The sequence below is a fragment of the Talpa occidentalis genome, unplaced genomic scaffold, assembly GCF_014898055.3.
Source record: "Talpa occidentalis isolate TD23 unplaced genomic scaffold, MPIMG_talOcc4v2.1 talOcc4.3, whole genome shotgun sequence".
NCBI classification, from domain to species: Eukaryota; Metazoa; Chordata; class Mammalia; order Eulipotyphla; family Talpidae; genus Talpa; species Talpa occidentalis.
In genome coordinates this window covers 103,723,144-103,750,854 of record NW_023603184.1, presented here as the reverse complement: position 1 = coordinate 103,750,854, position 27,711 = coordinate 103,723,144, and the positions used below count along the sequence as shown (strand labels likewise).

General features: G+C 42.5%; 1 long non-coding RNA gene across 1 annotated transcript in view; it reads right to left on the bottom strand.

Annotated features, from left to right (window-relative positions):
* Positions 1–4,184: 4,184 nt before the first annotated feature.
* The window catches only part of LOC129146639 (uncharacterized), a 114,065-nt gene continuing 90,538 nt past the window's right edge, over positions 4,185–27,711 (bottom strand). Inside the window, exons 3-4 of the long non-coding RNA XR_008553583.1 lie at positions 16,350–16,569; positions 4,185–5,345 (exon numbers count right to left, since the gene is read on the bottom strand). This is a non-coding gene — a long non-coding RNA (uncharacterized LOC129146639). The remainder of the gene's footprint in view (positions 5,346–16,349; positions 16,570–27,711) is intronic.

Genomic DNA, 27,711 nt, shown 5'->3' with positions numbered 1-27,711 from the left:
TCTTAAAATTCTGGTCAGCCTCTCCCAATCAGATGCCGAAAAGTAGTGAGACATCATGGGCAAAGTGGAAGCAAATTAGTGGGTTATAGATAAATACATGCTCATCATTATGTGAAGGCAATAATATATAAGGTAAACAAACAGTAAATCAAACTCCTTAACTCTTTAACTACTTAAGATTTTGCATGTGTGTATAATTTTTTTCTTTCAAACCAACTTTTTTTCCTTCCTATCTATGGAGAATAAATATATAAAATATGTCAAAATAAAATAATATAAAAATGTCTTCTTTTTTTTTTTAAAAGAAAGTATCTGAGGGTATGAAATAATGCCTTTGGAGAATTGTGATTTTCTCTTTAATGGACCCTGCTCCTAAAATTTTTAGTGACTAATGCCACTGTATCATATGGCCCAGTCATGGACATAAATATGTTCCCAATATTTTAACATTTGATTACATCTTTAGCAAAAGGTAGCGCTGAATATATGCTCTGTTGTCTTACCATTATATGGTAACTGGCTAATCTAAGAAAAGTTTGTACTGAAATAATATATGGAAGGCCAAAGAGGAAAAGTGAGGCATTCCAATCATTGTTTCCTAAACGGGTCAAGTTCAGCTGGCACAAAATAATTCTTAGGTGATTATTAAAATGAAAACATAAATCTTAAAGTTCTAGAATTATTAGACCCTTCAGATATCAGTGTGAGAAATAGTGAGTTCACCTAACCCAGGCAGATAGATTGAGTCCTATCAAAGTGCTTAATCCTCCCCTACCTCCCTCCAACCCCCCACCAGCCCCCCTGCCCAGAGTATCATCAGAATGCCTAAGTAACCCATTGCACAGCTAAAGGATTCTTACAATCTGGAAATTGCTGAGTTCCCATAGTGCAATTTGTCTCCCTTTAATATAGATCATTTTCACCCTCTATAATTAGTAAACTATTTATGTATTTTCAGATAATAATTAGGTTCCTCAGGCTAATATATATTCCTCCAGGTAATATATATCTCATAATCTTATTTAGGATTCTATTATTTAAAAAAAAAAAACTCTGTTTCATTGAAACTTTCTCCCTACTTTCCACCTCATATATTCCAAGCTGAATAACCCTAAACTAAACACATTTGATCAGGCAACAATCCAAGCGATTGTGATACAAGTGTAACACAGTGGGTAGATAGTGTTAAAGGTTCTTTACTACCATTGTTGTAATGGCAGTAAACAAAAATGTTTTTGTGAAGACTCCTTAAATGCTACATCAGTAATGATCTTCTTGTTCTGATCTGTAAGACTGTCTAGCCAGGGCCTCCCCTGGTGGCGCAGCGGTTGAGGGCTGGGCTGTGAAGCTGCCCACAGCCTCTGCAATGCTGGTTCAATCCCCGGCCACCAGTGTGGGTCTCCCAGGGTGTGCAGACCTCTCCTGCTGTGCCCGCTGCTCCCCTCAGCAGTGTATTTCATCAGTCTGTCTGTTCTGCTCCGCGCTCTGGCTCTGGTGAATTCTCTCACCCTCCCACACTTCTGACTGTACACAGTGCTTGTACAAATAAATAAATAAATCTTTAAAAAAAAAAAAAAAAAAAGACTGTCTAGACAGTTGTGGGATGGTTTCTGGAGCCATGGCTGAACCCAGTTAGCAGGGCAGTGCACCCCAGAACCTGACCTCATGGATTCTCCGCCTTCCCATTGTCATTTTTTATTTGCATAATTGGCCTTTTCTGAACAGTTTACTCCCATAGTCTGGTTATAAAAAGATGTTTCATAGAAGCTAATGATTGCTTGATTCATAAAAATGAGTATGTTTTGCTTTCCTCACTGGTATATGTAATGATTGACAGAGCAGAAAACTTTATATAATGAAGCAGAGTTACTACCACCGAAGCATTGCACTCTGGGGCTTTCCACCCTGACTCAGTGTGTGACTCTTTTACCTTGACTGGAAATGCCATTTCCCTTGTGTGTGTGTGTGTGTGTGTGTGTGTGTACCTCTAAAATGCCCCCCTATTCTCTTCAACTGGGTGTCAGTCCTTCTGCCAGGCCTCATCATACCTGATAATGGGTCCTAGTACCCTTAGTCCATGAGCCAAATGTTTGCCCGTGTGCCATGTGCACTTCTACACACAGTGAGGCCTGGTTGGTCTTGCTGTGGTCCGCTGACAGAACAGCCACTAGCTTTTACTCTGCCCATGCTGTGTGCTGGCAATTGTGCACATGATTCCAGCTGGGTTAACTAGGAAACTTTTAACCCTTCAAACCAGCACTTCAACGTTTTATACTTTTTGCACTGTTTTCTGATCCTTGCAAGTGTCCCTACCAACCAAAATAAGCGTTTCAGACATTCCTGTATCACCTGCTTCCTACTATGGCTAATCATTAATGCTGCTTGGTTATATTTGCTGTTCACAGCACGTGTGCTTGTGTGACTAAGAAAAGGTTTAATTCACGTAGTGTAATATCAGCTCTGTATTTCAGTGTCAATCCAAGATTTCCTTGGTAAACTCAACTTTGAAAAGTCTAGTATTTAAATAGCTGACTTTTTGGAATTGTGACCTCACCACATATTACCTCTATTGTGCTGGTCCAGTTGCTCGCCTAGACAATACCTACCCAAAGGGCAACTGGGGGGATTAAATGAGTAAATCATGTCAAGTCCTTAGAGTAGTGTTTGTCAGGAAGTAAACTCTCAGTGATGTGGGTTATTACCAGCTACTATTTTTTCTGTCCTCTTAGGAAATGTTCATTTCTGTGTCAGATGTGAGTTATGCAGGCTTACATAGACAAAACATGTTTGTTTTTTCATCAGAGAGAAAGACTTAGAAATTCAGGTCACCTAGAGGTTTCCTTCTGGGGATCTGTTGCTTGCTGGGAGCCACCCTGTCTTTGCAGCCCAGAAGACTGACTCCCAGCTCACCTTCTGCCTAATCAGGGCAGAACAAACAGGACAGCTATCCTATCCAGAGGTGAACTCTATGTCAGATTCTTTCACAAACAGTTTTTAAAAAAAGAAAGAAGAAAAGAAACACAGTGGTAATTTTTACCTGGCAAGTTTTGCTTCTCGCTCTGGGCAGGGTTTCCACTTAACTTTAAGCTGAAATTTTCTCTATCAATAGCATGCTTTGCAGCTGCCATTTTCTGGCTCCCTGTGGGTCTGCATCCCATCCAGACGTGAAACCACGAGGCCAATTTCTGGCCTGGGAGAGCTGTGCTAGTGCGTGAGGGTACTGTTCTTTTAAGGGTGGCTGCCACTTGAGTGTAAATGCACTGTTCAAAACCCCAGCTGCACTTCATTAGGGTAATGACCGCAGACCACGAGGAAGATTGTCTGCCAAAGGTGACGGTGGAGAGCGGGCGCTGCTGCAACAGAACGCATCTCACAAAGGACTGCTTAACCTGAACCCCGGCTTTCATACGCCCAGGAGGGGAATTTTAGTTTCAAGTATTGTGGTTGTTTTCACAGGCCCATAAAGAGGATCTTTGTCAGAACCTAATCATTATCATAACATTTGAGTGGCCACATAATTCCATTCAGTCTGCAAATAACCAATGGTGTCATTATACTCAGGACATGGAGCTGGGTCTTAGGAGAATTCAGAGAAACAAGACACAGCTCAAACCCTCTAGTAGCTTACAATTTAGTAAGAAAGATGAAACAAGTATAATCACTAATTATTCAAATAAATATTCACTGGTTTCCACTTGTGTGCCTGGAAATGGGCCAGATTAGTGAAAGCAGGTGCAGAATGCAAAGTTTCTGCCCTCAAAGAATGAAAGTAGGGCCTCCCCGGTGGCGCAGCGGTTGAGCGCTGGGTTGCGAAGCTGCCCGCAGCCTCTGCAGCGCCGGTTCAATCCCCGGCTGCTCCCCGGCCACCGGAGGAGGGTCCCACATGGCGCGCAGACCTCTCCTGCCGCCCGCTGCTCCCCTCAGCAGTGTACTTCAGTCCTTCTGCCTGCTCTGCTCCCCGCTCTGGCTCTGGTGAATTCTCTCACCCTCCCGCGCTTCTGACTGTACCCAGTGCATGTATAAACAAAACAAACAAACAAATAATAAATAAATAAAAACATGCCTCTATAAAAAAAAAAAAAAAAAAAAAAAAAAAGAATGAAAGTAAAATATGAACTGCAGTGATTCCTATTATTATTTTAAGCTTTTTATTTGAATTAATTTTAAGCTCAGAGAAATGATGGTTAAAGAGTACACCCTAGATACACTTTACCTAGACTTTTAATTGTTAGCATTATTATCACCATTGCTTTGTCATTCTTGTCCTGATTATTGTCTGTACTTTCTTTCTTTCCATTAAATCAACTGAAGATAAGTTGAAAACTTCTAAACATTACATTGTGTATTTTCTAAAAGACAAGGTTACTTTCCTACCTAATCACAAAATGACCATCAAAATCAGGAATTTAATATTGATATATTATTGCTTCCTAATACTAGGATCTCATTTAAATTTGAACAATTGTCCCAATAAAAGTCTTTACAGCAGGAAAAAAAATCCTTTATGGTCCATTTTCCAATCCAGCATAGCATAATGCATTTAGTTGTCATATCTTTCTGTATTATCTCTTTCAGTCTCCTACTTCTGGGGCACTTTCTGAGTTTTTTCTTGTCTTTTGTGATCTTGATATTCTTTAAGTTGATGGATAGCTGGGTTGTAGAATGCCCTCAGTGTGAGTTTGATTAATTGGATTCAGGTGATGCATTTTGGACAGTCATGTCTCCAAACTGCTGCTGTGTCTTCCTAGTACATCAAGGTAGGAAGACTTGATATCAGTGTTCCATCGATGGTCATATTCACATTCATCACTCTGGATAAAGTGCTATTCTCCAATTTTCTCCCTTATAAAATTATTGATTTTTTCCATTAATAATTAATAAGCATCTTGTGGGGAGCTATCTTGAAATCATATTGATATCATGTTCCTGAACAAACTCTCAGAATATTTTATCATCCTTTGATGGTTCTTGAATGATATATTCCTACAATAGCAAACAAATTTTGATTTTTCTAATTTCATCATTACCTATGCATTCATTGTTGTGCCCTTCAAGAGGAAATACTATCTCTTCTTTCTTATTGATTGATTGATTGATTCCTATGGATAAGATGCATGAATTGCCATTTTGTTCAATGGATCATTATCCATGACATCAGTATTTATTTTGAGATTCAAATTGCCCCATACTTGACCAGTGGGAGCCCCCTTCAAACTAGTTCCTGTGTGATTTTTGACAGATCTTCTTTACTTGGCAAGACATTTTTACTTTCTACAGTAAGAAGACGTTCCAAGTACACTTCATACTTCATCTGTTTCAGTCTTTGCTCCAAAGAGCCCTGATTCCTATGAGTAGAGAATGGCATTTAGAAACCAAGATCTGGGCACTACGCATCCTCATTGCTTGCTTCTAAGACCCCTCAGTGGACAGAGGTAAAATATGTGCATATGTACACACACAAGTCTGTATTTGTTTCTACAGCTGGGTGCATCTATTAAAAGTCATGAGTTCACACCGATAACTTCTATTTCAATTAAACACTTACAGGGCCTATTTGAGTTTTTATTCTTTCTGTATTTATAACCCCTTTCTTCACTTGTGGAAAAGAAAACTCCTTTATCTGTTTATATATTTAATTATCTGCTTATTTTCCTTGTGTGACAGCAAGCTCCTGACCCCACCCCATCCACTCTGCAGACCCTGTGAACCTCACCTACTTCTGAATCACTGACTATTTCTTTCACTCCTGCTCTGCAGGCCCCACTAGCCCCACTGGCAGTGCCATCCCAAGGGAAGGGAAGGAAATGAATACATACTATTTAAAGAAAAGAAAACAAAACAAAACAAAAAAGAAGGGAAGAGGAAGAAGAACCAGATTTTCTATGTATTATAGTTTGAATGTGTTTCCCCAAATCCACATGTTGAAATTCTAATTCCCTGTGTGGGAGGTGGAGGCCTGTGGGGGTGATAAGGTCATGAGAGTGGAGTCCTCATGAATGAGATTAGGATGCTTATAAGAGACCCTGTCCTTTTGTTGTTGTCAGGGCACAGTGAGATGGCTGGGTCTATGGTCCAGGAAGTGGGCTCTCTCCAGTCACTGGATCTGCTAGCACCTTGATCTTGGACTTTCAATGTGTATAACTGTGAGAAATAAATTTTTGTTGTTTATAAGCCACTCAGTCTACGGTAGTTTTGTTACAGCAGTCCAAATAAAAACAAGAATCTTAAAAGGAAAAATAATCGCCCCAAATTTATTCTCCTTTTCACCAATTCCTCTTTTATTAATAGACTCAATTATTAGATTTAATTGTATGGAGATTTAATGTTTAATATTTAAACATTAAATAAAATCACAATCAAATGTTATAAAAATAAAAGCCAACAAATTACTGTACTATTTTAATAGTAAGTAGTACATGATAGTTTTGAATTCAAATTTAAAGCAAATAATTCAAAGCACTGTTTTTCTTATAAAAAGTAACGGCAAAGTATTGCTTATTAGAAATTCCACGTGATTTCCTCTTTCTCATCTTGATTTGTTTCCCCAGTTCTCTACTAATAATTGTGCCATGTGTTACAAAAGAATGACAATAATGAGGAGTATTTCAGGAGAAACATCTCCCCTCACTCCTGAGTTAGGAGGGAGGGGTGTGTGTGTGTGCACACACACATGGGCATGCATGCTAGTAATAATCAAGATTACTTGCATGATAAAATAATAGGTATTTAATTCACTGCTTTGCCTCCTTTTTCCCCTTCTGGAATATACCTAACAGCTTGGCCTCATCAAGAAGAAATCACAGATATTTACTCCAGAGCAAAAAAAAAAAAAAAAAATTCCCTTTTCCAGGTTTTTAGAAATGGAAAATAATTAAATCAGCAAAAGACAGATTAACAGGAGAAAAAAATCAGTTTGATTTCATGACCATGCAAGCTGATGAATATGGAATCTGGAAAAATGACCAACTTCTACTTAGCTTAAATACTTTTTCAGATAAAGAAGCAATAAATCTGAAAGGAATTGATAGCATAAATAATTTTTAGTGCAGACCCTAATTTAGAGAGGAATTTTGCAGTTTATTTACACAGCAGAAACAGGCCCTGAAAACCCTGGTGATAAGATGTCTCCTTCCTGCCTGGTACGGAGGGCACCCTGCATATGAGAGATTTATTTCCTGTTTTTAGGAGACAGGGAGGTTTAGAGTATCTTTCATTGGTTGTTTCTCAAGAGCTTTAATTCAAAACAATAAATACGCCATTTTAGCACATTTTGGGACAGCCTGTCCTGAGCCCCCAACAAATAGAATTTTACAAAAATTTTATTATTTAAAATTGTACAAAGATATATTATTGTTTGACATAAACATGAGTGTTTATTGGGTATTTTGGTGACTGATTCATTTCTACAGGATGGCCAATGGGAATTTCCTTAAGAACGCAGGACTGCACCTTTGTGGAGTTGCCACCTCCCAGCAGAGATAACAGGGAATGAATCACAGCATCAGAAAGAGAGATTTAGGGACGTCTTCCTGCAGCAATGGGAGAAGGAGAACTGTTTTCCTTACTCAAAGCAAAAAGAAAAAGGGGCCACAATAGAATCTCATGAACACGAGGGTGGTTAGAGGAAGGTGAGACTGGCATTTCATTCTTTAGTTTACTGACTAAGCTAGCAGAGTTGCCCCTATAATTCCCAAACAAAGGAAAAAAAGAATTGATGAAAGTTGGCTGTGTTCCTCGATGAATGTAAACGTTGGATCCCTCACTTAGCTAGGGATCGAGAGTTTGCCACAAATTGTAGATGATCCCAGGAGCTCCAGTTTTCTTGGCTCTGTGGCGGCATAGAGGGCAAGAAGGTGCACATATTAGAGAAATGCAGCTTGAGACCCCAGCTCAGAGTTAGCCGGTAGATGAGGCTGCCTGTGGTGAGGGACACAGCAGGTGAGCTGGCTGCCTGTGCACCAGCTCCTTGCCAGTGGGTCACATGGAAGCTATTATCTGTCGACCCCAAACCCAAGACAGTGAGCAGGAGCAGCAGGTACAGCCAACCAAATGGAGGACTGGAGACTGGTCCAGTAAAGGAGACATCGCCCCCTTTTCACTCTTCCCTTTTCTCTGCCCACAAATATGCATGCAGAACTAGCATCTCAAAGGAGAGGGAGGAGGAGGTGGCAGAGAATCAGGAACTCAATCTCCCCCACCTTCACCCATATCATTCTACCCTCTGCTTAGGAAAGGGAAGGAGATGATTTCAAATCAAATTAGAGATTGAAGTTTTATAAGAACAGGCTAGAGGGCCTCCCTGGTGGTGCAAGGGGTGGAGCAATGCACTATAAGGCAAGCCGCAGCCTTTGCAGCACGAGTTCGATCGCCTGCCAGCCAGGGAGCAGCCCACGTGGGACAGCGGGACCTCTCCTGCCTCGCCCGCTGCTCCCCTCAGCAGTGTGTTTTGGTTGGTCTGTCTGTCTGTTCTGTTGCCCGCTCTGTCTCTGGTAAATCCTCTCACCCCCCCACCCACATCTCTGGCCTGTACCCCAGCTCTTGTATGCATAAATAAATAAATCTTTAAAAAAAAAAAAGAACAGGCTAGAAAATGGTTATAACTACTGAACATGAATAAAAGTTTCTGTAAATTAGTCAAATAGGGCCTCCCCTGGTGGCGCAGCGGTTGAGCGCTGGGCTGCGAAGCTGCCCCGCAGCCTCTGCAGCCCTGGTTCGATCCTCGGCCACTGGCAAAGGTCCCACATGGTGCAACAGACCTCTTCTGCTGCCCGCTGCTCCCCTCAGCAGTGTGTTTCTTCGTCACTCTGCCTGTTCTGTTCTCCACTCTGGCTCTGTTGAATTCTCTCACCCTCCCGCGCTTCTGACTGTATCCAGTGCTTGTATAAATAAATAAATCTTTTTTTAAAAATTAGACAAATAGTCATTAAGCAGAAAAGCATAATAAGAAATAGATGATTAAAGATGTTCAAAGTTAACACTGTAACATTTCCTAAATTCTAATCTAATAACTTTCTTGTGTCTCCAGTGCCCAGAAACATCCTCTTGGAATAAACATGTCTGGAGGCTCCACGCATCTCCCTGGGGGTGGGCGGGGAGGGAGGGAGAGGCTGGGGCATGCTCTGACTGATTTTCTTGGGAGCAATTCTGGAGGAGAATTTCTGATGAATAAAATTCTCCACCTCATTACACTAGTAACTAATCTAATCAACCAGTCTAGCAAGTGGGCTAATTTCTGGTGTGTGAGCTTCTGCCTCAGCCCACCCACTCTCCCCAATGCCCTTTCTTCTTCCAAAGCATCAAACGATTCTCCGTAGTTCATCCCTTCAACTAACACTCCCTGCCAGGCACTCTGGGACTTGCTAGAAAATGGACTTTTGGGGACTGTGACCTATCTTGTTGTCCAAAACCAAAACCTTTACATTTTCCACAAACAAGAATGCATCTATCACTGTGCTCTCAGACTCCCCGGAACCTGAGAATGTCTGGGAGAGCAATTACCCAATAAATAGCCATCACAACTTCTATTTCTGCTGGACACCCACCTCCACTCATTCCCAAGTTCTGTCTATCTGACTCCCAGTCACCAAGGTCATCGTCCCTTCTGATTTTCTTAACTCTCTACCTGACTTTTCCTGAATGCTTCTACATTTGATTTCTTAACATTCAGTCCTGCTGGGACACCATTCTTACTCTAAAAATTCAGAAGGGCCTCCCTGGTGGTGCAGGCAGTTTAGCACAGTGCTGTGAAGCTGTCCGCAGCCTCTGCAGTGTAGTTTCGATCCCCGCCCGCCGGGGAGATACCCACATGGCGCGGCTGACTTCTCCTGTCTCACCTGCTGCTCCCCTCAGCAGTGTATTTCAGTCAGTCTGCCTGTTCTGCTCCCCACTCTGTCTCTGGTGAATTCTCTCTTCTTCCCATGTCTCTGGCCTGTACCCCAGTTCTTGTATAAATAAATAAATAAATCTTTAAAAATTTTTTAAAAAATTCAGAAGCTCCATAATCCACAATCCCTCTCCTGGGTATCTGCCTACCCCACTGAAAGCAAAAGGGACAGTTTATGCCTGCTTTGTTTACAATTGTTCATAAATGGGAAACAACTCAAATGTCCATGGACAGATAAGTGGGTAAAGAAAATTTGGTACATTTATTCTCTTTAGCAATAAAAAAAGAATGAACTATGGACATGTGCAATAGTAAAATGAATTTCAAAATATTATTTGGAGAAGAAGCCAGACAGAAGCCAGACAGAAAAGTGCATATTGTGTATTTCCATCTTAAACATGAAGTTTAAGAAAAAAACAAAACTAATTTATGGTGATAGAAATCAGATCATGTTTGCTGTGGGGTAGAGGTTAGCTCAAAGGGACCACCAGATAATTTTCAAGGGTGATGAAAATGTTCTATATTTTGGGGAATTGGTAAGATAAGTGTATACATCTGTCAAAATTCATTAAATGGCACACGTGAAATCTGTGCATTTTGCCACATGCACATTTTACCTCAATAAAAAAAATTAGTAGTTTCCTACTCCCTAATTAATTATGTACAAATTCATCTGCCAATCCTTACAAACAGAAAGTAAATTAGTGGCTGCTGGAGACTAGTGAGGGGAGAATGGGGACTAGCTGCTAATAGGTAGGGGTTTCTTTTGGGGGTGATGAAAATGTTCTCAAATTAGATAATGTTAATGGCTGCACAAATCTATGAAAACACTAAAAACCACTGAATGGTATTGTAGGGTAAGGTAAAAAGTATTAGGCTTTTCTGCCCTCCCACCATTAGGATTGATGATGGATCCTTGCAGTCCTGAATGCATGCCTGATGGTGGACACCTGGAGTGGGTGTGGGCATGCGTAAGTAGGTACACCAGGGCTAAGGCTGGGCTTATAAGGGCGGCATCACGTGGACACCAGTAGAGCAGAGAAGCTGAAGCAGAACCATGAGAGGAGCAGAGAGCCCAGAAAGAGTGAAGACTTGCTAGGGGTTGGGAGGCCTGCCTGCCCCCCAGCACCCCTGCCTCCTGTGTACCCAGTAGAATCCCAATAAAAACCTGCAAAAGCCACTGAGGGCTCCAGGACTCACTTCTTCACCTTCTGCTCGGATCATAGAGATCCTGCTCTGGCCCTTCCTGCCCCAACAGGTATGCTTTAAAGGGGTGTATTTTCCCATTCATGATAAAAGCCCTTGAAATTCTTGGGATACAAGGAACATACCTCAACATCATAAAGGCCATCTATGACAAGCCAACAGCCAGTATCATTCTCAATGGTGAAAAGCTGAAAGCAATTCCATTAAGATCTGCAACAAGACAAGGATGTCCACTCTCACCACTGCTTTTCAATATAATACTGGAAGTCCTAGCCAGAGCAATAAGACAATAGAAAGACATCCAAGGAATCCAAATAGGAAAAGATGAAGTCAAACTATCACTATTTGCAGATGATATGATAATATACATAGAGAACCCTAAAAACTCCACAGAAAAACTAATTCAACTCATCAATCAGTTCAGTAAAGTGGCAGGATACAAAATCAACACGCAAAAGTCAGTAGCCTTCCTATACACAAACAATAAATCTGAAGAAGAAGAAATCAAAAAAACCATCCCTTTTTTTATTGAAACAAAAAAAATCAAATATTTGGGAAGAAATCTAACAAAAGAGGTAAAGGACCTATACAAAGAAAACTATAAAACACTGTTAAAAGAAATAGAAGAAGACACAAAGAAATGGAAAGACATCCCCTGCTCATGGATTGGAAGAATAAACATTATTAAAATGGCCATCCTACCAAAAGCAATATACAGATTCAATGCTATTCCAATCAAAGTTTCAATGTCATTCTTCAAAGAAATAGAACAATTATTGATGAAATTCATATGGAATCACAAAAAACCCCAAATAGCCAAAGCTCTTCTGAAAAAAAGAGAAGGGAATGGAGGCCTCACACTCCCAGACTTCAAACTATACTACAAAGCCATAATCATCAAAACTGCATGGTATTGGAACAAGAACAGACATACAGACCAATGGAATCGAATAGAAAATCCAGAAATAAACCCACAGATTTATGGTCAACTATCTTTGACAAAGGAGCAAAGACTATGCATTGGAGCAAAGAAAGTTTGTTCAATAAATGGTGCTGGGAAAACTGGGTCGCTACATGCAAAAGAATGAAACTTGACCACTACCTCACACCATACACAAAAATCAACTCAAAATGGATTAAAGAACTAGACATAAGACCTGAAACCATAAAATATATAGAAGGAAATATAGGCGAAACACTACGTGATTTGCACATCAAAGACATCTTTACAGACACATCACCCAAAGCAGTGATAGTGAAGGCAAAGATAAACAGCTGGGACTACATCAAATTAAAGAGCTTCTGCACAGCAAAAGAGACAATAACAAAAACAAAGAGAAACCCCACCGACTGGGAGAACATTTTTGCACCCAACACTAATGATAAAGGACTGATCACAAAAATCTGCAAAGAGCTGATGAGACTCAGCAACAACAAAGAAAATAATCCAGTCAAAAAATGGGCAGAAGAGCTAAAAAGAAACTTCTCTGAAGAGGAAATGCAAATGGCCAACAGGCATATGAAAAAATGTTCAACATCACTTGTCATCAGGGAAATGCAAATCAAAACTACCATGAGATACCATCTTACACCAGTGAGAATGGCACATATTAAAAAAACTAGCAACAACAAATGTTGGCGAGGGTGTGGAGAAAAAGGAACTCTCCTGCACTGTTGGTGGGAGTGCAAACTGGTCCAACCACTATGGAGAGCTGTGTGGAGATTTCTGGGCCTACTAAACGTAGAGCTTCCATATGATCCAGCAATTCCACTCCTAGGTATTTACCCAAAGGACACAGAAACATCAATTCCAAAGAACACCTACACCCCTATGTTTATAGCAGCACTATTTACAATAGCTAAGCTTTGGAAACAACCCAAATGCCCAAAAATAGATGACTGGATCAAGAAGATGTGGTACATATATACCATGGAATATTACTCAGCATTCAAAAAAGATAAACACATGCAATTTGCAGCAACATGGATGGCGCTGGAAGGGATCATGCTCAGCAAAATAAGCCAAAAAGAAAAAGAAAAATACCGAATGGTGTCACTCATAGCAGGAATCTAGAAAACTTAAATAAGGGACCAGGAAAATGAATAACTATAAGAAAGTGAAAATCAAAATCAACAAAAAACTATGAACCAGAGACACTTTTTGGGGGGCGGGGGCGGGAGGGGAGGTATTGGGGCCAGAATGGGCGGGCTGCAATTGTATGGGGAATATAAAAATAAAATTTATTATTTAAAAAAATAAATAAATAAAGGGGTGTATTTTATGACATGTGGATTACATGTTAATTTTTTAAGTTCATCTACCCATCATTCCAGACAGTCACAGATGTGACTAAACTGGGTTTCAAGCTCAAACACCCAAATTGGTAGCCTGCAAACAACCCACCTCCTCAACTTTCTTCATGCCATTTCTTCTTCCCAGAACCCCTGCACATCTTCCCTTGTGAAATTCTACCCATCACTCAAGATTATCTTAAAAGCCATGGTTTTCCTAGTCTTTGCTGCCAAACATGGCCACTCTTTCCTCTGAACTTCTCATACTTGGTAGAGCTCTCTCAGAGACACCTCGCCATTTTGCACCTTGCATTATAGATATGTGTACATTTGTTCTGACACTTCCTCCTTGACCATAAGATTACTAAGGATAAGAACAGGGTCCTGGCGCAGGTGGTTGAGCGCCGTGCAGTGAAGCTGTCCGCAGCCTCTGCAGCCCCAGTTCGATCCCGGCCGGCCGCCAAGGGTCCCAAATGGCACGGCAGACCTCTCCTGTCTCGCCCGCTGCTCCCCTCAGTAGTGTTTTTCTGCCTGTTCTGTTCCCCACTCTGTCTCTGGAGAATCCTCTCACCCTCCCACACATCTGGCCTGTACCCCGGTTCTTGTATAAATAAATAAATCTTAAAAAAAAAATAAACTGGCTGTTGCTCAGTCATCTTTGATGAATTGAATAAAGATGAGTTACTCTAAGGTGACAAACTTCAAGCCAGGGAGAAAATATTGCCCCAGTGATAGGTTGCGTGAGGAAAAAATGTTTAGGATGTGGGTTGAGAGCAAGGGGGTTCTCAAATTTTAAGGTGTTCCAGGATCAACTGAGAGAACTATTACCTCTCTGTTCTCTACACTCACCCCTCAGGGGTCTGACTGCCACCTGGAGTAAGGCCCAGAAGAATCCCCAGGGACTTTGATGCAGTGTCCCACAGGCAAAACTTTTGGGAAACTCTGACTTTGATTTAAACATTTACAAATGAATAAATGTTTTTACTTAATTTATCTTCTCTAGCTGTTTAGTCAACTAAATTCTTAAGTTCCTGTGGGAATGACCTCCTCCTGAGAATTAACTGTGGGGAGAGCTATGTTTTGTTGGAAGTCTTCAAAGGAACTCTTAAAAAGGTGGTATTATTCAGGACTTGTGGTTAAAAATGCTCTGGTGACTTCCTGGCCATGCTAACCATACACTGGTGCCTCAGATGTTGAGTCAAGTGGTGATTTCTGACTTCCCCTGTTTCATAGCTCCACGTTGCTTTCACCGTGACCTTGGGCATTTTCCTGGTATAAAGGAAAGAAAGCTCAGTCTGAGGGGTGTGTATGTGTGTGTGTTCATTGCCTGGTTTTTCAACCTTAGCTCTGAACACAGATGCTGAAAGTAGCACATTTCTTAGTACATAGGCAGAAAAGATAACCTACAAGAAACTACTCAAACACTTTTCTCAAAATAAAAATGGGCCATTCCTAAAGCCATTGTTTTAATAAATAATGTGAGTCACTTGGATTTAAAACTAGCAACCACAGGTGAAAAGGTCCCTACTCACAATAGTCATAACTGCAAGAGCAGATAAGATGTACATGCAGCAACCCCTTGACCAAAACAGAAGGCCTAGCACACCTCCTGCCTGAGCAGAGAGCTCTGAAGAATGCAAAGGCACTGGATCTGAAGCACAAAGAGCTGAAAGAGCATGGAGCCAAGTTCTATGTTCTGTTCTAAGTGCGTTTCATTTTCACCCCATTGCTCATGTGATCCCCACACCGAAAGTCTCCATCACCACCCACAGGACTCCCAGGAGCTTAGCAAATGGATGATGTTCCAGTGGTGAATCATCTGGTTCTGGATCTGGTTTTCCTTAGATCCCCAAGGCTGTAGGTCTTAGATCCTCCTGTCCCGTTTTACCAATACCTCAAAGCAGGGATTCGCTTATAAAGTCCAGCAGAGAGAGCACCTTGAATTGAATGCTTGGTGAGAAGTAAGCCAGGTTCAGGGGCCAGTAGTATCTATACCTGTTCTGAAATTAACTAGAGTCACATTTCCCCCCGGTGCAATTGGAGCGGTAGTGCTAAGGGTTTGGAGAGCAGACCTTACCCAGTTGAACATCTTTCCACCTTTTGTCGCAAGACAGATTGCATTTGATTATACCCAAGGAGGATGCTTTTGCTGGCCATGCACTGGCACACGGGCAGTGTTTATTCAACCTGCAAGCTTGAGTAACTCTGTCCAAGCTATTCAGAACAAACCAGTGTCCCCCAAGAGATCTAGCGTGGTGGACACCAGGACCCTAACAATATGTTAGATCAGAGTTAAAGGTGATGAGACAGATCAACAGAAATGTAGGGAAAAGTAAGTAAGCAGTGACTCCTCCCCTGGCCTGGCTGCTTCCTCCCTACCCCTCCTAGATTCCCGCATCTACTCAGCCCTAGTTACCAGGGTACAAATGTTGGGGTGGGCAGCTATGTCTGAATAGCATCACTGAGGTTAACTAAGGGTAATAATTGTGGTCATAGAGTTTTGGAGATGTTCCCTGGCTTAAGAAACCCCAACACCAGGACAATGATCCCTCAAGGTTCAGGAAGTTTGGGCCCACTGTGGGGGGGAGGGGTTGGTGTCACTGCTCTTCTATATAAGCCAAAACTGGACCAAGCCCAGAGGCCTCACATGGACTCTTTCTCTGGGTTCACCTGTGACTTTCATTGTTTGGCAGCTGCAGTTCCTACTGGGCCTTTAACTTGGCTGTGGATTGTCTCTATAGCACATGGTAGCTGTGACTCCTTGGACAGTTATTTAACCTTTCTGCTTCATCTGGTAAATGGAAGCCACATCTCCCTGGTGACATAATGCATGTCACAGCTTTCATCCTGTGCCTGGATCTGAGTGAGCTCTTGCTAATGGCTACCATTCTTCTTATTATTACTATTGCTCATATTGCACATTAATATTATTTTTAAAGTCTGACAGCAGTTTTAGATAAGTACTCACTTGTCTGGCACCAATGACAGGTGGATGGAGAAGACTTGGTGAGGGATGCTGAAATTTAGGAACTTGTAACCCCTCTAGTGGTATAACTTCAGAAGAAAGGGTCTCCTCACCAGGATGGCTTTGAATGGAGAAGGGAGAGTGAAGAGCAAATTTGTTTACTTCCTCTTTGCTGCAGAGAAAATGAGCTTGACTGAGCCAGGATGAAGTTGTTTTCAGAGCTCTGGTGGGTTTTCCAAGAATGAAAAATTATGAGTGAAGATATTGCAGTACCTGTTTGCATTCTTCCTTCTGACATGCAGCCCTGGAATTTGCAGACAAATTGTTCTGAGTCCCCATGGATCAGTACCAGGGACGAATGTCTCCCTCTGCCTGCTGCCACTGCCTACACTATGTCCCCAGTAGCAGACCCAGGACACAATCACAGGACTCAGGAAATAACTCAAACCAGTGTCTGAGCCAGATTTGGTAATTCCAAATTAAATTCTTGAAACATTTTTAAACACAGGAAACTGCTAACAACCTTCTCCTGTGCTGTGCTTTTGGGCAGAAAACACGAGAATGTATACATTCTGTCTACACAGAAAGGTACTTGTAGACCTTCACTAGGGATGGTAGCGCTTATAAAACACCAGAGATGGGCCTCCCTGGTGGTGCAGGCAGTTGAGTGCAGCACTGTGAAGCTGTCGGCAACCTCTGCAGTGCTGGTTCGATCCCCTCCCCTTGGAGCAACCCACATGGTGCGCAGACCTCTCCTGCCGCACCCGCTGCTCCCCTCAGCAGTGTATTTCGTCAGTCTGCCTGTTCTGTTCCCTGCTCTGGCTCTGGTGAATCCTCTCACCCTCCCGCGCATCTGGCCTATACCCCTGCTCTTGTATAAAAAAACAAACAAACAAAACCAAAAGACGATGACCACGACGCAGACCTCAGTGATGCACAGACACCCCCTGGGAGAGTTCTAGCTCCTTGATCTGGCGCGCACCAGTGCCATCTCCCTGCTCTCCTGCCTGAGAGAGTGATTGGGTATAATCTCTAAGACATCAGGGCTGCGAGACCTGGCCCTACTCATCAGCACTAGTCACACTCAAGTTCTCAAACAAATCTCAAGCATGGAGGAGTTTAGCCCGAGGGAAGGTGTGGCCACTGGTGGAGGCTGAAGCAGTGTCTGCAGCTTGTTGGAGCTCCAGGCTGATCCACGATAAGCCTGTGGAAGAGCTGGAAGCTTTGGAGCTGGGAATTATTAGCTAAATGTTTAAATCTTTTTGAAAGTAAACCAGACCCTGATTTTCCATCTTAATGCTACCTTTTATTATCAATGTGAACGTGAGTTACTTATGATGCCCAAACCCTATTTTCTACACTTGTAATAATACCTACATTACTTACCTCATGTCTTTGTGAGATTGTGTGCATTTTGTAAATAGAAAGCACTCCACAAATATAAGTGATTGTTATTACTATCCCTATAATTCTGGGACTTCGGAAGAAACAAAGACAAAGTTATTGATTATTTTCAAGGTCCTGAGGAAAAGAGGAAAGGACAAAAACAGCTTTAAAAAACAAGTGAACTTTCATCATGTATAAAAAAAAAATTAGCAAACTCAGGCAAGGATAGAGTCATTGACATGGGAGTTTCAGAAGCCAAGTATATTGATCAGGGTCTCCAGAGAAACAGAGTGTATCCTAGCTTCATTTGGTGGGGGAGGGTTTGGGGTGTTAAGAGGGGAGTGAGCAAGGCAGGTTTTCGGAGGCATTTGCTCATGAAATTATGGGGGCTCGTAGCTATGAAATATGCCTGGCCGGCTTGCAGGTTGGAGACACAGGGAAGAGGTGATGTTGTAAGTCAGGTTCAAAGGCAGTCCAGAAGCAGAATTCCTTCCTCTTCAGGAGACCACAGTCTTTTTAAGACCTTCAACAGGTTAGATGAGGACCAACCAGATAATCCGCTTTACTGAAGTTCACTGATTTTAATGTTAATCACATGCAAAAATTACCATCCCAGCGACCTCTAGACTGGTGTTTGACCAAACACCTGTTGCCATGACTTAGTCAAATTAACATCTAAAATTAACCATTGCACGAAGCAATGCAGAACTGCCCTTCAAAATAGTAATTTCATAAATTCTAAAAAACTGCAGCAGTGATAAGAAACACACTAAGTAATCTCAGGACTTCATCAACAGTTAAAGTGCAAATGAGGGGCCTCCCTGGTGGCCTAGGGGTTAAGTCTCAGTGCTATCACCTCTATGGTCTGAGTTTGATTCCTGGCCAGGGAGCTGACCCACATGGCACAGCAGTCCTCTTCTGTCTCACCTGCTACTCCCCTTAGCAGTGTATTTTAGTAAATATGCCTGTTTTGGAGGCCTCCCTGGTGGCACAGGCAGTTGATCGCAGTGCTGTGAAGCTGTCTGCAGCCTCTGTAGCATGGGTTTGATCCCAGCCGGCCGGGGAGACACACATGGTGCATCAGACCTCTCCTGTCTCACCTGCTGCTCCCTTCAGTAGTGTATTTCAGTCAGTCTGCCTGTTCGTAGTCTCTAGATGAATCCTCTCATTCTCCCACACATCTGGCCTGTACCCCAGTTCTTGTATGCATGAATAAATAAATCTTCAAAAAAAAAATGCCTGTCTGTTCTCCACTCTGTCTCTGGTGAATCCGTTTACCTCCCACACTCTGGCCAACACCACAATAAATCAATAAATAAATTTTTAAAAATAAAAATTTATAAAAAACATATGAAAAGTCATTTAAAAATAGAAGAAACTAGGTCAGATCACTCCAGATGTTTATAAAGAAAGAGTAAGAGTGTGTAAGAACAAGAATGAGGAATAGGGGCCTCCTCTGGTGGCGCAGTAGTTGAGCGCTGGGCTGTGAAGCTGCCTGCAGCCTCTGCAGCGCTGGTTCGATCCCCGGACACTGGCGAGGGTCCCACATGGCGCGCAGACCTCTCCTGTTGCACCCACTGCTCTCCTCAGCAGTGTATTTCGTCACTCTGCCTGTTCTCCCCGCTCTGGCTCTGGTGAATCCACTCACCCTCCCACGCTTCTGACTGTACCCAGTGCTTGTATAAATAAATAAATCTTTAAAAAAAAAAAAAAAGAATGAGGAGTAGGACAGATGAAAGGGGATGAAATCAGCCATTACAGCAGAAGGCACCAAAATAATCAGACACATCCTCGGAACCCAGGTAATATTATTCAGAGTCCAAATGCCTCTGTGAACTCTCTGGGCCTCTGGCTTCTTGGATCCGTGTATTACAGAAGCTGTTTCTGTGGCAGCAGAGCCAGGCCAGGACCGGAGCTGGTGGGAGGGGAAGCCTCCGTGAGTCTCCACCGTAGAGAGAAATGCTCAGGAGGACGATAAAAGGCAGTGGTGGCCCTTTGTTTATTGGGTCTCTCTTTTAAAAAAATATCAGATGTGAATTATAAACCAATCAAAACTTAGTTGTATTGGAAAAAGTGAAACTGAATGTGACCAGCAACCAAAAGTGTCCCCTGAGAAGCTGTGAAGCTGAGTGTGGGCACGTGAGCCAGCTCTGAAGCCTTCCGGCTCCTGCTCTGTTTTCTCGGATGGTGGCAGACAGAAATTCCATTTGAGTAGAAATGAAAACAAATGTGGAACCCATCTTTAAAAAAAGGGGGTTTGGGAGGTGGAGATGAATTAATTAGTAGTTAAAGACCAGATAGCACCGGTAGCTAGGAAGATTTGGTTGAATCATTCCATACATTGATCTCTACATCAAAGAACATAAAAGACCAGGATGCAACCAAAAGGGCTTTTTGAGATGCTTGGGGAAAAGCAGGTTCAAGTACGGCATTCTTTCCAAATTTGGGAGCACACAGCACAGTCTGGCCACCTCTTAGCCGGGAACCTCCAGATTTAGTCGCCTCCAGGGGCCTGGAGTGCTGGTCCCACACTCTGGAGATAAAATGTGCTGCAAGCAGCGTCCTACCCACACAGATACAAACAACTGAATTGAATCCCAAGTGCATTTCTTGAGTTTATTGTGTGGTGTCTGACCAGGAGGTGATTTTTTTAAAACTGCACGAATGCACAGGACCTGATTTTTGCCCGCCAACGCCACCAAGACCGAAGCTCACATTAATAAAAGAAAAGGTTGATTGTAGTTAAAACAGAAAGGAGAATTCAGACTTAAGCAATAACTCTTAACCATCAGGATGATAACATTGGAATTTCCTCTGGAGAGAGAACTAAAGAGTTTCCGCTGTTAGATGTAACGATGAGACTAAACAGCAGCCGGGCTGTGTGGGTGGGTAGACGTTCACCTGCCCCAGAGCACAGCCTGGGGCAGGTAATTTGGAGAGGTCCCTTCCCCTGTATAATTCTAAGACACCCTCATTTCAAAGTTGCTAAAAATAGAAGCATGGCGTCTGGTATGTAACAATATACAATATTGCAGCTGTGTCTTTATGATGAATAATAATACTTTGGAGTTATATGATGAGGCAATCACTTTGCAAGCGCAATCTCATTAACCCTCACAATATTCTGATTAGGTAGGCAGGTGGCAAGTGATCTGAACTCAGTTTGCAATGGAAGAAACGAAGGCACAGAAAAGATCAGAAACTTCCCAGGAAGCACATGGTTTCCTCCGTCTTGGGAATATAGCCCAGATTTTCTTTCTTCAAACCCAGGGCTTGAGCAGTGGTCCACACGGCTTCTAAAGTTTAGCACCAGAGCAAACACAAAATTGGCACTGCCCTGGGTGTACCATCTTGGAAAACAAGGCTGTCCCCTTGACTGAGTGGCAGCGCCACCCCAAGATGAAAAGTATAGTGGTTGGGATTTTTTTTGTTTTGTTTTGTTTTTTCTCTCCCTTCTCTCTGACAATTAACCTCTTCCCCACCACAAAAATAAACAAACAAACAAATAAATATCTAAACTGTCTTGAAACCAACCATAGAAATTTTAAAACCCCTTTATGACTTCATTCACTGTTAAAATCTCCTAAGCTTTTGCTTTGGTTTATGGGTCCAGTTTAAATAAAGGTCAATTGTTTTATAAAAAGTCACTGTTCCAAAAGTCTTTCAATACTCTGAGGGCACCCTGTCTAAACAGCTTTCTCCTCTCAGTCTTGATTTTATTCGTTTCTTTGTTAATGGGGAAAATACTCCTTTGCTTTCTTAAACATGCTGAGCGCTTTCCCTTAGACTAGAGGAACGGGTTTGGTGCTGCTGATATAAAAATCACAGGAAAATGACACCATTAGCCAGGAAACGTTTGCCAGCCAAGAGCAAAGGAGCCTTCTGAGCCTCTGGGGAGACACTGAGGTTTGTTTTTTTATAGGAATCGCGAGATTAATATGGGAACTCGGGTTTTGTGCTTTTGGGGCAGGCTTCCCCAGCTCCCTGTGAGACAATGACACGCAGCCACATCTTCAAATTGTTAATTATGTACTGCCCCCTAGGGATTTTTGTTTTGCTGGTGGCAACCTGCTTCAAATCCTACAGGAAATATTTATCAGCCAGTTTCAGCCACTATTTGTCGCATAGAAAGCTGCACCTTTTTGTGACCTTGTTGTAGGGAGCCCACCCCTTTCCTTAGCAAGTCGAATTCACACACTTTACTTTTTGGATTGTTGATTTTTCCCCCCTCCCTCTTTTGTCTTTATTTTCATTTCTTTTCCCAGGATGGCTACATTTGCATAATCTGGGGTGGAGTGATCGCCTCTGTTCTTTCAAAGCTTTGCTTTACCCACCTCCACCACATTTCCCCGGCAGTTTTGTAAACATCTCTGGATTTGGGGGAAAGAAGAAGAGCAAACTATGAATTAGAGACACTTACACATATGCACTTACATATTTATCTGTACTTACAGATGGAGGAGTTCTACATGCTGAAATGTTCTCTATGAAATCCCATTTAAATCAAAAACTTTTATCAGAAAAATGAAATTGCTTTATGATTGAATAGCACTTTGCTTCTAAGTGCCAGCCATTGAGGCTGATGAAATGACCAAGAGGACTTTCTTCCCCAGAAAGACATCCTTGCCCTTTATTTTAAAGTTGGAGTAAATTTCTGCACTATATTCCTTCACCTCGGTTCTCTCATATAAGGGAATGGTCTTTAACTATAATTAGTGGCATTTTGGTATCTGATAAGAATGTTGTAAATATGTGTGTGCTTAATGCTTGTGTAGTTTTGTTTTGTTTCATTTGTAGTAATGTATAAGACAGTCCTGGCAGGAATCTTTCTCCTGCATTATGTATTTTTAAACGCACACACACACACGCACACACACACACATCATGTACACAACTTTAGCAAATATATGCGTGATCAAAACAGTTCAGAAATATAAGATCTGAAAATGAGAAAGGGCAGCAGGTTTTTGAATAGGCTTCATCAGCAGAGGGGAGAGGTCAGCTGTGGAGATTAGTTATAGGAGCTATTAAGTCTCCTCTGGCACCCACAGTACAAGCTGCTTAACATAATCAGCCGCAATCAGCAAAACTGCTGTTTATTACAAAACGTTTTTCCTTTTTAATATTTCATATTGTTCTGTAAAATGGTGCAGTGTAGGGACACACACATTTCACCAGGGACAAATTGTACAAATTGTCAGCAATAATAATTTGTGGCTCTTCTCGTGACATCTTTTAAAGTTAAAACCATAGAGCGATACCTCTCCAGAGCTATTTTCTCTAATGTGGTTAATGGTTTGCACTGGAGTTGGCCAGCCACTCTCCAAGGTATGATGTTGTCACCATTTACTGGCATGAGAAAATGTTTGTGTGACCGCACATCAATCAGATAAGTCTGTAATTCAGGGCCCTGAAGCTTGATTCTGCTCCCCCTTCCCTCTTTGGTCAGAGGCCTCCATCACAGGTATGCTCCTACTGGAATAAAAATTAGCAGCCATACTTCCTAACCAGACTTGATCACCAAAGTAATTCCTGCTTGAAGATATTTTCATTTAACAGAACTGCCTAGGAGATGGCCACTAGGAGTCCGTATAGAATTCCCTGGAATTTTATACCCTGGGTATTGGGGTGAAAAAAATGTTTTAACTGAAATGTAAGGCAGATTGCATGGTCCCAGGTTATAGGAGACTTGGGTATTGCCCCCTGTAAGGGCAGGAATAGGCACTGATCCAGCAGACCGGGTAAAGGAGGAGTCCTGGAGCCCTCAGTGGCTTTTGCAGGCTTTTATTGGGATTTACTGGGTACACAGCAGGCAAGGGTGCTGGGGGGCCGGCCTCCTGGCCCCCAGCAAGTCTTCACTCTTTCTGGGCTCTCTGGCTTTCTCTGGTGTTCTCTCTGCTTCCTCTGCTTCTCCTGTTTCTGCTTCTTTCTTGGCTTCTGCTGCGTCCCCATGACGCCGCCCTTAAAAGCCCAGTCTCAGCCCAGGTGAATCCCATCTACCTACGCCCACACCCTACTCCAGGTGTTCACCATCAGGAATGCATTCAGGACCGCAGGGTTCCGTCATCTATCATAATGGCGGGAGGGCAGAAAAGACTGATACTTTTTACCTTACCCTACACCCCAGTACTTCTTTTTTTTTTTTAATTTATTTTTTATGCATACAAGAACTAGGATAACAGGCCAGAGGTGTAGGGACGTGAGAGGATTCACCAGAGACAGAGTGGGGAACAGAACAGGCAGACTGACTGAAATACACTGCTGAGGGGAGCAGTGGGTGAGTCAGGAGAGGTCTGCTGCCCCATGTGGGTAGCTCCGTGGCCAGGGATCAAACTCATGCTGCAGTGGCTGTGGATAGCTTCATAGGTTGCATCTTAACCCCTTGCACCAACAGGGAGGCCCTGCCCCCATACTTCTTTAAGGAGAATGTGGAAGTACTGACACAGCCATGACTGGTTTCCATTGCAGCTCATCCAAGATCTCATGCAAGATGCTCCGAATCCCTGGAAGCACTCCCTCAGGAAACACCATCCCTGGTCAGGCCTCCTGCCCATTCAGAAACAGCCTGGCTGGTCCTGGAGATGCTGAACTGAGGAGGAAGCACTGGGAGCAGGACACAGGGAGAGGATTTTCACTTTACAAACATGCCAGTGCTCAACAGGTTGACAATGTCCCTGTCACCATGGTTGCTTGGGCAGGCTCAATGACAGACTTATTCAAATGAACTGATGTTCTTCCTCATGCTTTTTGGTCCATCTCGTTTATTAGCCACGCAAAGCAATCTGTTTCATTTCTTTGTACTCATGTCTTCTTTAAAACCCCAACTTAATCATCTATTTTATTCTCCAGGCCTGGCTCAAATGAATGGACTTTCGTCACATGTTGTACACCCTGCTATTAATTTATTTATTAAAGATTTATTTATTTATACAAGCACTGGGTACAGTCAGAAGTGCAGGAGGGTGAGAGAATTCACCAGAGCTAGATCGGGGAACAGAACAGACAGACTGACAAAGAAATACACTGCAGAGGAGAGCAGCGTGAGCAGCAGGAGAGATCTGCGCGCCATGTGGGACCCTTGCCTGGTGGCCGGGGATCGAACCAGTGCTGCAGAGGCTGCGGGCAGCCTCGTAACCCAGCGCTCAATCGCTGCGCCACCAGAGGAAGCCCCCCACCCTGCTATTTAAATTCATTCTTTTGGATGGTTATTATTGGCTCTCTTTCCCCAATGTAATAAACTCCTTGAGATTAGGAAATTTTCATTTTCACCTCTGCATGCATCACTTTCTAGTTATATCAAATACGTAGTAAGTGCTCAGTGGATGTTTGCTGAATAAACAGATGAATGATACCTGGAAACTAGCTTCATACTTATAAGACAAAGGTATGACTCCACAAGGACACTGGGCACTGAAGACTAACGCAAGGTGGGCCTCCCTCATGGCGCAAGGGGTTAAGCACAGCACTATGAAGCTGTCTGCATTCTCTGCAGCATGAGCTCGATCCCCAGCAGGTCAGGGAGCAACCCACATGGTGCAGCAGACCACTCCTGTCATACCCACTGCTTTCCTCAGCAGTGTATTTCAGTCGATCTACCTGTTCTACTCCCCACTCTGTCTGGTGAATCCTCTCACCCCCTGAACCTCTGGCCTGTACCCCAGTTCTTGTATTCATAAATAAATAAATCTAAAAAAAAAGATATAATGCAGGAACTGTGTGATTTAAATTTTCTAGTAGCCACATTTAAAAAAGATAAAACAAGTAAAATTAATTTTGACTGAATATTGATAATACATCTCGTTAAACCAATATATCTGAAATTTTATAATTTAATGTATAAGCAAATAAAAAAATTGGGATATTTCACATTCTTTTTTTGTTGTGCTACACCTTTGAAATTTGGTGTATATTTTACTCATAGCACATCTCCATTTACAGGAGCCACATTTCAAGTATTCAATAGTTACATGTGGTAGCTGCTACCTTTCATTTATTTATTTTAATCTTTTTTTTTTTTTAGATTTATTTATTTATTTATACAAGCACTGGGTACAGTCAGAAGTGCAGGAGGGTGAGTGAATTCACCAGAGCCAGAGCGGGGAGCAGAGCAGGCAGAAGGACCGAAGTACACTGCTGAGGGGAGCAGCGGGCGGCAGGAGAGGTCTGTGCGCCATGTGGGACCCTCCTCTGGTGGCTGGGGAGCAGCCGGGGATCGTACCGGCACTGCAGAGACTGCGGGCAGCCTCTCAACCCAGCGCTCAATCGCTGCACCACTGGGGAGGCCCGGTAGTTGCTACCTTTTAAACAATAAAGTTCTAGATGTTCCTGTGCCTTCTTGAGAGGGATACCTTTCCAGGTGGGCTGCAGGGGGCAGCAGCAGGCAATGACTGGAGTGGTCACTTCACCACTTATTTGCCCTTTCTCCCTGGCGGAAGCAAAGACTGATGAAACAATTGGGGTTTTGTTTAAATTAGAACTTCAAAAGCTCTTGAAACTAACCAGCTTTCATGTTGTCAATGCAAACCACATTTTTATCCTTTGGGTTTTTCCCATTGCTGCTTTTCCTTGTTTTCAACCCCATCCAGCTGGGGGAGAGGTTCAGACAAGGGACAAGCATGGCTTCCCCTAGAGTTGATACTACTTAAAGACATTGGAGAGAGAACAAGAGAGTCAAGAATGACTCTTGGGTGTTTACTTTTTTCACTCATGCTCACGGTGGGATGAGCACAGTCTCCTAGGGCGCAGTGTAGACAGGGAAGCAGGCACTGCTCATTTCAGAGCCTGGGGACATTCCAACATTAAAGACTGGGGGGAAATGGGGAAATCAACAAAAGAACTGCAGGGAACAGTCTGCAAGCAGGAGACCCAGGGGGTAAAGGGCGGCCCAGAAACTAGAGCAGAAACTGTCTTCAAAAGCCGGGAGTCTCCAGAACCAGGATGATCTGGTGGTTCTGAGAGCAAGGTGCAGGTCACACTGACCCAACAGACCTGGACAAGAACAGGGCTGAATGAGAGGAGCACTGGCATCAAAACTCAAGTGAAGCAGTCACTGGAACATAAATGCAACAGAGAACAGTCAGCCTCGAGTGACTCCATGGTTTTCACTGGCCCAGGAAGTTACTCCCAGCATCTTTCTTCTGCTCAGTGGCAAGCCCGGGCTAGCCCCCACCCTTATCCAAGGGTCTCGTAGAGCTCAAGTGTGTGGTGACTCAAGTCCACTAAAATTTAACATAAGCTGACACCTGATTGCTCAGCATCAATCTTGCCTAGATTTTATGATGAGAATTTTCGTTAATATAATTGACCTAAATGTTTTTGATAAAATATTAATGACATAAATGATGAAATATAAAATAATAGTACAGCAAGCAGCAGTTAAAAAGAATGAGTGAGGTATATTTAGCATATAGAGAAAACAAACATACAAACTAAATGAAATAAAAATAAATGTTTAATTTCTAAGACCAATGAGTGGTTACCAGAAGGAAAGGGAGATGGGGGGTGGGCAACTGGGATAAAAGGGGTCAACTGCATGAAGGATAGAATTGAACTTTTAGTGGGGAACTTAATGTAGTACATACACATGTTGATTTTAACGATGCACAGTCGAAACGTATTTAATGTTCTGTGCAACGTTACTTTACCCATATAAATGCACCTTGTGTATGTATAGGAATTTTCTGGAAAAAAAAAAAAAGGAAGCTGTTAACAGTAATTGCCTCTGGAAGAGAAACTAGACAGGAATTTAAGAGAGGACATTTGCTTTTTTCATACAATCTTTAAGATTGCTCAATTTCTTTTGACAAGGTGCAGAAATTATATTTCAAATTAAAATAATACTTTAAAGTTTTTAAGCAAGTCTAGGGTAAAAGCACTAATTAGATCCATGAAAGAATGCACCATCTGTCTTAGCCTTTGCCGTGAGAGTATACAAAATGCTAGCTAGCTGAGACACAAAGGGAACACAGGTCTTGCGTTC